Consider the following 8,666-nt stretch of genomic DNA (forward strand, 5'->3'; position numbering starts at 1 on the left):
TGAAAAGCAAGCAGAAAAGAGTAGATTAAAGAAGTACACCAAACCCAGACACAGAATTATCACTGTTAAAAGTTAGGTAAAATGACTTATTTTAAAATATTGGTAGGTAAACCTATTATAATGATACATACCATATTCAAATTAAAAAATAATCTGTTTTGCTCTAAAGGTACAGAACATTTTTCTGAAGAGTAGTTGACATTATAAATATCCATTATTTAGAATAAGCAAAAATTTAGGAATTGAAGAGTTTTTGAATTTGTACTCTGTTGTTCCTAGCTAATTCACCTAGCATCTATTTCTTCATGTTAAGATTATTAAACTAGGAAACACAAACCCCTTTTATCTCTAGGAGTTTGTGATTCTCAATACACTTTCAAAATAAATGTGTGAGAGCATATTTGAATTTGCAAATAAATTAATGAACCTCCTTTCAGTTGTCAACCTATGTCACATCATCAGTCTACAATGCCATTAGTACTAAGGAGACAAACATTTCATATAAGTTGGCCCTAACATGACAGAAGGAATGCAGAGAGACTCTGGGGCTTCCATACTGAATTTGTCACACATTACTTCTATGAATTTGAATGAACCTTTTAAATCTTCATTTTCCCACCTAAAAAGTGAGGGGGCAAGACTACATGAATGAATCACAGAATTCTTTGTAATCTGATAAAAATTAAAGAACTTTTCCTCAAAAAACATACAATTTCAGAGAGATAATGGAGCAGTCTTTCTCTTTTGGGACTACTAAGAAGTTAGTTTACTTTGTATCATGTGTATATTCCATTTTTAAAATAAACCCTAGTGAGGGAGGTAGGAGGAAAAAAGGAAAGGGAGAAAATGGAGGGAGGAATGGGGGGAGCAGAGAAGTAGGATGAGTGAGCACCCAGATATTCTGTTTTGTTGATCAGCACTTGGGTGTAACAGCCTAAATGTCAAATTGTCAATATTTCTACTAATGGTGGTCCAGGTAGAGAACAGTTTATCGGAAATGTTGGTCTTCTTAGGATTAATGGCATTGTAGCTAGAGAAGGTAAAAGAGGTTGATAGCTGAAAGGAGGTTCATTACCATATGCGTTAATTCAGACATGACTTCGCATGTCTGAAGACATTTATTTTGAATGCCTTTTGTGTGTCCAGCATTGTGAACAAAGGACTCTGGAGACAAGTGAAAACAAATAATCAAATAACCATGCAAGTGAGCAAGGAAGCCTGAGTCACTAATGGTATTTCTAAGGGCCAATGGAGCTGACATCTGAAGGAAGAGCAGGAATTAACACTACAGAAAGGGAGCCGAGGGGGAAGAAAAGTACTGAAGGTGTAAATATTAGGTGCCTGACAATATGAAGGACTGAGAACCCAGAGGAAACCAAAGGTGCTAGCGTGCAGAAGGCTGTAAGAAAAGGGAAATGAGAGGAGGCTGAACTGCTAGCGGGGCTCTTGATCCTTAAGGATGGGAAACCACTAAAGGGCCCTGAAAGTGAGATGGGAGTGAGCTCAGGTACCTCACAGGGGAAAAGGACACCAAATGGGCGGGGATTACTGAAGTACATGGATTCTTGGGGTTCCTTTTCTTCAGCAGGAAATGGGAGCAAACTGCTGAGCTAAAAAAATACTCATATTTCTTGTACCTGCCAGCACGCCTGTATTCTGGTCTCTTCTTCCCTCAATGAAAGATTATGTGTTGCTACTTCTTGCAGGTGTCAGCATGTTTGCCTTTCCCTGAACCCTACACTTACTTCAATCATACACCCCTAATTTGTTGCTTCTACCCAGCTATAGCCTGAGAAGTCAGAGAAATAAGATTTTAGAATTGTGTGTAGATCTGTGTCAGCAGGCATATAGCAGTATGGGCTTAAAGAATTCTGTAAGGAGTAGGCTTACAAATTATGGTACACTGAATCTAATCTGTGACATCTATTTTCACTTCTTAGAAGCTGACTTATGTTATTAATCACATTCTGGCTAACAGACCTCTGGAGGGGAAAAAAAAAATCATACTCAGAAACTACCTAGAAAAATGTTATAAATATACTCACCTGCTTCTGATTTTATCACAACCTACCTTTTTCTGTTTACCGTCCTCCCCCCTCCAAATTAATCTTCCCATCTTATGACAGCTCTTGGAACTTTTCGGTGATCATTTTAAACTTCTGATCATCAAAGCCAATACCTTCAATCCAGTGCTCCCCACCTGACCTGTCATATGGGGTGCTGCTAACCACTCCTTCTTTGAAACACTCTCCTTTGGCTCCCAGGTCCTCATTATTCCTCTGTAGTACTCCCCAGTTCCTTTTGGCAATTATCCACAAGCTCTCCTCTCTCTGGTCAATTCTAACCGTTCCCAACATTACCTCCTTTCTCTCCTGAGCTCTGACCTTTATGTTTCCTATACCAATCAGAAATGTTCACCTTGTACCTTGAACATCCTTCAAACATATCTGAAACTGAACTCTCTATACAACCAAAAATCCCCATCCCAAACATACACACACAACCTGTTTTCCATACTATACGTTACTAAATTTCTAAATTATAAACTTTAAAATCATCCTAAATATATTCTGATCTCCCACTTGCCACTTCATGGACTATATTTATCAATCCATTCCCCCTGGCTTTCAGGATTCTATCAACCCTCAAGATGACCACTACTGTGTCCCCAGATCCTAACCAAAAGCCAAGCACAGAGCAGACTTGCAGTAAGCAATTTACTGAGTAAGTAATGAGTAAGTAAATGCTTAGCATGTCATATTCCACACTGAAGCTAGAGCTATCTTTTTAAAATTTTTTCTCTGATTTCATATAGTGAAAAACAAGTTATAGAAAGAATATATCTGAAGTATAATTCCATTTGTATGAAAGAAAGGACAAATTCGTAGGTGTGTTAGTAAATGCCATTTTTGAAAGGATTCATGACAAAATATCAACAGAGGTTACCTCTGGGGAGAGAGAACAGAGGTTTAGGAAACTGAAAAAGAAACTTTTACTCTGAATTTCACATTCTCCTCCATTGTTTGAAAATTTCAACTAGCTATGAGTATTGTTTCCTAAAAAAACAAACAAAAAATAACAACAACAAAAGAATCCGTCTACATGAATTCTGGGTCCTAGAAGATAAATCTTTTCAATCTAGTTTCAAACCACCTTCCCAATCTCATCTTTCAACTTTCACCTCTTGCTCCTCAGTATACTCACTGCAACAGAATCAGTATCTTCTCCATTCCCCCTAACATTGGTCTTTCTTTTTCAATATGCTGTTAACTCTGGCTGGAATGTCCTTCCTTTCCCTTTCTGTCTCAACAACTATTAGTCAGACTTCAAAACCTAGCCTAAATGTTGTCTTCTGTGAAACTTTTACTCACTCGTTCATCTGAGCTCCCTGTGGAACTTAAGCTTCTATAGTAATTTGTGAAGTGTTTTATCAGTCAAGTTTTTTCCAGGAAAAGGCTTGCCTCTAGTGATAATAAAGTCCTTGCTCATAACAAATCCTCCAATATGTCTGACGTATGAATATCCATCAGTTTTTCCAGTGTTCCATATGCATCCACAATAGCTCCAAGGCTGCTGCTACGAACCATTTCACGCTCCTATGAGCACTGTTTGCTACCACAGCATTCAGTGATCTCAGCAATGAGCCTATAACCAGGTGACAAAGCAATCAGATTTTACTCCAATAAGAACACACATAACACGCAGCAACCCTCTAGCATGCAAAAGCCTCAACAAAACTACTAACCAGCATTGACCAATCCACTTATGGATTACCTACTTGTTCAGATCAATCCTCCAGCTAGTGAATGTTAGCACAGACTTCAGTTTTAACACTCTTAACCCTTCAGAGACCATACTCTTGATTCTTTCTTTTGCTTCACCAAATCCGCACCACCTAACACTTACCTTCCTCTTATTACAAACCTTTGATTGTTCCTTGCAATTCTGCAATGCTATAGTTTTGTGAGTCATATTTAGTAGCCCCAATGTAAAACCCACACTTAAATGTTTAAACTAAATAGCCCGCATCTTAAATATCATTACATTTACAAAATTTTATTTGTCTAGAACTCAAAATATTCACTTACAGAAATGATTTAATACAACATTATTTGGAGGTTAGATCTGTGGCAAGACCACAAAAATCTATTTAACCTACAGTCTGCATTTACATTAAGTACCAAAAAACCTAAATTAACAGGACTAATAAAATTTTAGGTAAAACAGCATTCCTATTTCCTGTCTTGTGCCTAAAATTGAAGACTTGGTCTTATAGCTACCTACTTAGCAGCAAGAGTAGGGACTCCCCTGCTGTAAACCTCTGGTCGGGAAGGGGACAGTGGAAATGAAAACTGGGGTAAAGAATGAGATCTTTATGCCACATCCAGGAGGTCTGACAGGCGAGGACCTATAGCCAGGGGGGAAAAAACAGCCCTCTTCAGACACCTTCCAAGTAGGTATCTCTGAAAATGTTCAGGAAAGAAAAGGACTCACTTATTTTCTGTCACCCCTAATCAGTCTCAACAATGAATAACAAAGTAGCATCACTTTTATCATGAAACTCCCAGCTAGGCTATGCTGAGCATTTCATTCTAGGAACTGAGAAACAGGGGTATTGGTTTCCAATATAAGAAAACACCATGCAACTCTTGCAAAGTTCCAAGTGGTGACAGTATCTCTCAGAAGTATATTCTATCTCTTAACTGCTTTTCCTGTCAGTGAGAAAAGGGATAAAAGCAAATGAGGGAAGAAAACTGCCATGACTAGCCTTCTGTTTTCTTTCCTTCCCATCTCTTTTTCCAAAATGTCAACATACCACTAACCATTCTGTCTTCATTTAAACTCAATAAGGTAAGGAAGGAAGGTTCAACATAGTAGCAGGTTAAAAGAACAAAAGTGAAGGAGGGAAATTCCAGTAGCAGAGAAAGATGATGAGCTGAAGGAAGCCTAGCAAAGGAATAATGGAGGGTGAGGGACAGGTAAGTATAAATAACAGGTGAATATAAATAGGTGAAGATTCTAATTTGCAGTACCAAGTGCTTTCTGTAGGGCAAGCCAAGTTCTGGAGGCCTGGATTATAAACCTCAAAGAAATGACATTCTGATAGAATTAAAGAGTCAAACAGAATGTTAAAAGCTGAAGGGCCCCCAGAGATTACCTAGGCACACAGTTAATTTTTTATGGGTTACAAACCCATGGGAGAATATGACAAAAGTGGCACATTCTCTCTCCAGGATCAGACAAGCAGAATTACAAATAAAATTTCAGGAGACCCACAGACATCTAGAGATCCATATCCAATACCGGTTCCCTAAATTTTCAGATGGACAAACAGAACCAGAGAGGATAAGTCAATAAGTTACTTGCCTACGGTCACAGAGTAAGTGTTGGAACACAGCCTACACTACACACCCTATCATCACGTTGGTCCTGTGTCACTATAGCCGTCTCCCAGCATTCCAGAGCTATGCCCCAATGCTTGGAGATGGGCTTCAGGATGCTCTTATAGAAATACCTCTGACCACACCCTCCTTCCCAACTTAGGGTTTGTGGTCCATCTAATTAAAGTTCCCATTCAGTAGCCTTAGCCACCTGGGTAGACTAGAATCATTCTGTGGTTGCCTGTTCAGCAGACCTTAGCAACAGAGAGCACCACTTTTGTCCTGGTGTCCCAAGTATATTCTTCCACCTAAGTTGATTGTAAATATTCTTTAAACCAGGGTTCTTTAAAAATATGTTTCTATGGAGTGCTTTTCTCTTTTTATCCTGCCTGTTCAAATATTGTCCTTATCTCAAAACTATAATAACCCTACAGAACCACTTGGGTTACTCACAAAATTACATGTCTTTTACCCCTTCATGCTTGAAGCTATCTCCATCCTTATAGGGAAGTACAAACATATCCTGGCTTGTAAAGTCAAGTTCTCTTTTTAAACTCTATTTCCATCAAAAATGTTTGAACACTTATGGTTCATAACCCTGAAAATCTCTGATCTCTATGAAAATATTATCTCTACTCTTTTACTCTCTAACTCATCACAACTAAAAATCTTCCTAAATCTGTCTTCTCTTGTCAACAACCACCTCCAACCCTAACTTATTCTACAATTATTCCTTTCCTCAGCGAATACTAAGTGCTCTGGAACCCATGTTTGTCTCTTACTAGCACTTCAAAGAGAAGAGATAAAGCAACTTATCTTACAATGAACCAGAAATTCAGGGACCTCTTGTAAATTTTTCACAATTCTGAATCAATTTCTTATTTTGTATCTAATCAGTAACAATTCTCTGGGGGGCAGCAACTTTTCTTGATTATTAGTATTTAATCATTCACTCACTCCTTCACTCAATTATTTATTTTTTTACGGTCTATTAAGTACTAGCTGATGCAAAGTCTTTCTCCCCAAAAAGCTGATAACCTCAGAGTGGAGAGAGATTCTACCAGTCATTTTAATTCACTACAACTCAAACTGCTTTTCATTATCCTCAAAAAAAAAAAAAAAAAAAGCCCATCTCCCACATAAAACTTTCCAGTGTCCTCAATGATCCCTTAAGGACTTCCCTGCCCCTCAGGTTTCTAATGTCTTTCTTTAGTTTCTATTAGCTTTAATTTCTTATATCAAAGTAATCTTGCATGTCACTGAATTAATGTTAACAGTACATCTTATGTATCTACTACCTAGAACATACTCTTTTGCCTAAAGAAAAACTATACCACACTCACTGAGCTCTGAATAAAAACAAAACAACAACAACAACAACAAAAAAAAAACCACAGAATTGTAGTGCTGAAAAGTCCTAGAAATCATCCAGTTCAAGCCTTCATTTTACAGATAAGGACAGTGGAAAGTGAGGCCAGAGAGGAGGAGGTGACTTGTTCAAAGTCGCAGAGGCATAATACACCACTGCTGAAGAAAGGCCTTCAATACCAGTTCAAATTTTATTTCACTTCACTATACCACCTAACTTTACCAAAACCTAGTTTTTGTTTTTCTTTTTCTCCTATACTATGCATTAGTATCTTTTTGACTAAAGATAAAAGTATACCTTGGATACAGTCATTGAAACAAACATGCATATAACTATATTCTTCACCAAGAAGACATTAAAATTGCACCAATACAAATTTTAGAAAGGGATGAAGCTTTATGGATCACCTAAACTACTAATTCACAAAAGGAAAGTTAAAAATTACAAGCACAGATTTTTTTCAATCTATAACTACATAATTCATTCCCTTCACACCCCAATTTCTCCATCCCCAAGAAAACCAGAGCTTTATAGAGTCATTATTTTTTCTTCAGTTGTGCTAGGGGGAATAAGAAAGGAATTTAAGAACCAGGGACCTATCCAAAACTTTCCTTTGACAGATGAGAAATGTCAAGTCGAGAGAGGAAGGAATTTGCCCAAAGTTAACCTTCAAATAAAGAGCAGCTTTAGGACAAAAACCAAGATCCTCTATTTTTCACTCTGGAATGATTTACACTCCTGGTTTAGGTTTACACAACTAAGTTTTCTGGACAGAACTTCCCAATGCACAGGATCCTTCTTAAGTGCCCAGCTGCCTTTGTCCAGCTTGGAATCTGGAAAGAAACACTATGGACGTCTCTCATCAGTCTTAACTCTTGGCTAGCAAGGTAAAGGAAGGGCATGCTTCTTTTCAGGTCTAAAATTCTTTGAAAGGGGAAACCAGAATATGATTTTCAGAGCCGACAGGGGCATCAGACACCCAACACATTCATTTTAGAGATAAGCAGACTGTGGTAGTGAACCTGGACAAGGTCACACAGTGAGCAGGAGGGCCAAGAAAAACTAGAACTCAGGGCTTCTGAACCTCAGACGTGGTAGATTTTCAAAGATGTAGTCGCAGCATCCTGCTCAGGTGCATCCCCTCAGTAACTGACGACAGGCCTTTCACAATTTACGGGCCTAAATACCGATTTAAGATTAAAACCATGGAATTCATGATGTCCCGGGGGGAGGGGGAGGGCACAAGTTGACCAGTCCAAACCTCCCACTTCGTTGAAGAAACCGAGGCCAACATAGAGCTCTGCAAGCTGGAATCTGGAGCCAGGGGCAAACCCGGCAAGCAAGGCCTATATTCGACCCCGGCTCTCCCGGGAGCTCTAGGCCCTAAGGAGCCCAGATACCGAGAGCCCAGGCAGTTGGAAGCCCTGGAACCGCTCGTATGGCGGCGGCCGCCGCCGCCGCCGCCGCCGCCCCGCCTTACGTATCCCCGGCTTTGCCGACCGCCTAGCATTCCCCCGGCCCCTCGGCCGCCGCCTCACCTACGCCAGCCCTCCGTCTGTTATTGTGGTAGAGAGGGAGGGAGAAACACGACAGACACTTCCCGCGGCCCCCACCGCCTAAGCGCTTCCGCTTCCGCCGCCGCTGGAGCATTCCGGAGTGTTGTCATCCGGGGCTGGGCCTGGGCTTGCCCTGTGTCCATATTGGGTGTGGATTATCGCGTCCTGCTGCGACAGCCATATTAAGCGTGGCATTTCCCCCGAAAGCCTACTACTGGTCCTTTCTCACTTAACCCTGAAGCGCCAGGCCGGAAACGCCCTGAGTCTGATGTGTAGGAGGTGTGATTGCTCTTTTGCCAAGTTGATTTTCAGCTTGGCTGATCGCTGTGGCCTTGGATAATCCTTTGGACCTCATCTTTG

At 40.0% G+C, this 8,666-nt stretch overlaps 1 protein-coding gene across 6 annotated transcripts in view; it reads right to left on the reverse strand.

The window, feature by feature from the left end:
* Nucleotides 1-8,392, reverse strand: part of FBXO38 (F-box protein 38) — a 49,453-nt gene extending 41,061 nt beyond the window's left edge. For 5 of the 6 annotated variants that reach the window (XM_079145531.1, XM_079145528.1, XM_079145530.1 and 2 more), the window contains exon 1: nucleotides 8,289-8,392. The gene's annotated coding sequence lies outside the window, so the exon portion shown is untranslated. Of the gene's footprint in view, nucleotides 1-4,548; nucleotides 4,573-8,288 lie in introns of those variants that run through there. The other variant, XM_079145527.1, reaches the window with a different exon arrangement.
* Between the last annotated feature and the right edge of the window lie 274 nt (nucleotides 8,393-8,666).

The sequence above is a fragment of the Sciurus vulgaris genome (assembly GCF_902686455.1).
Source record: "Sciurus vulgaris genome assembly, chromosome: 6".
NCBI lineage: Eukaryota > Metazoa > Chordata > Mammalia > Rodentia > Sciuridae > Sciurus > Sciurus vulgaris.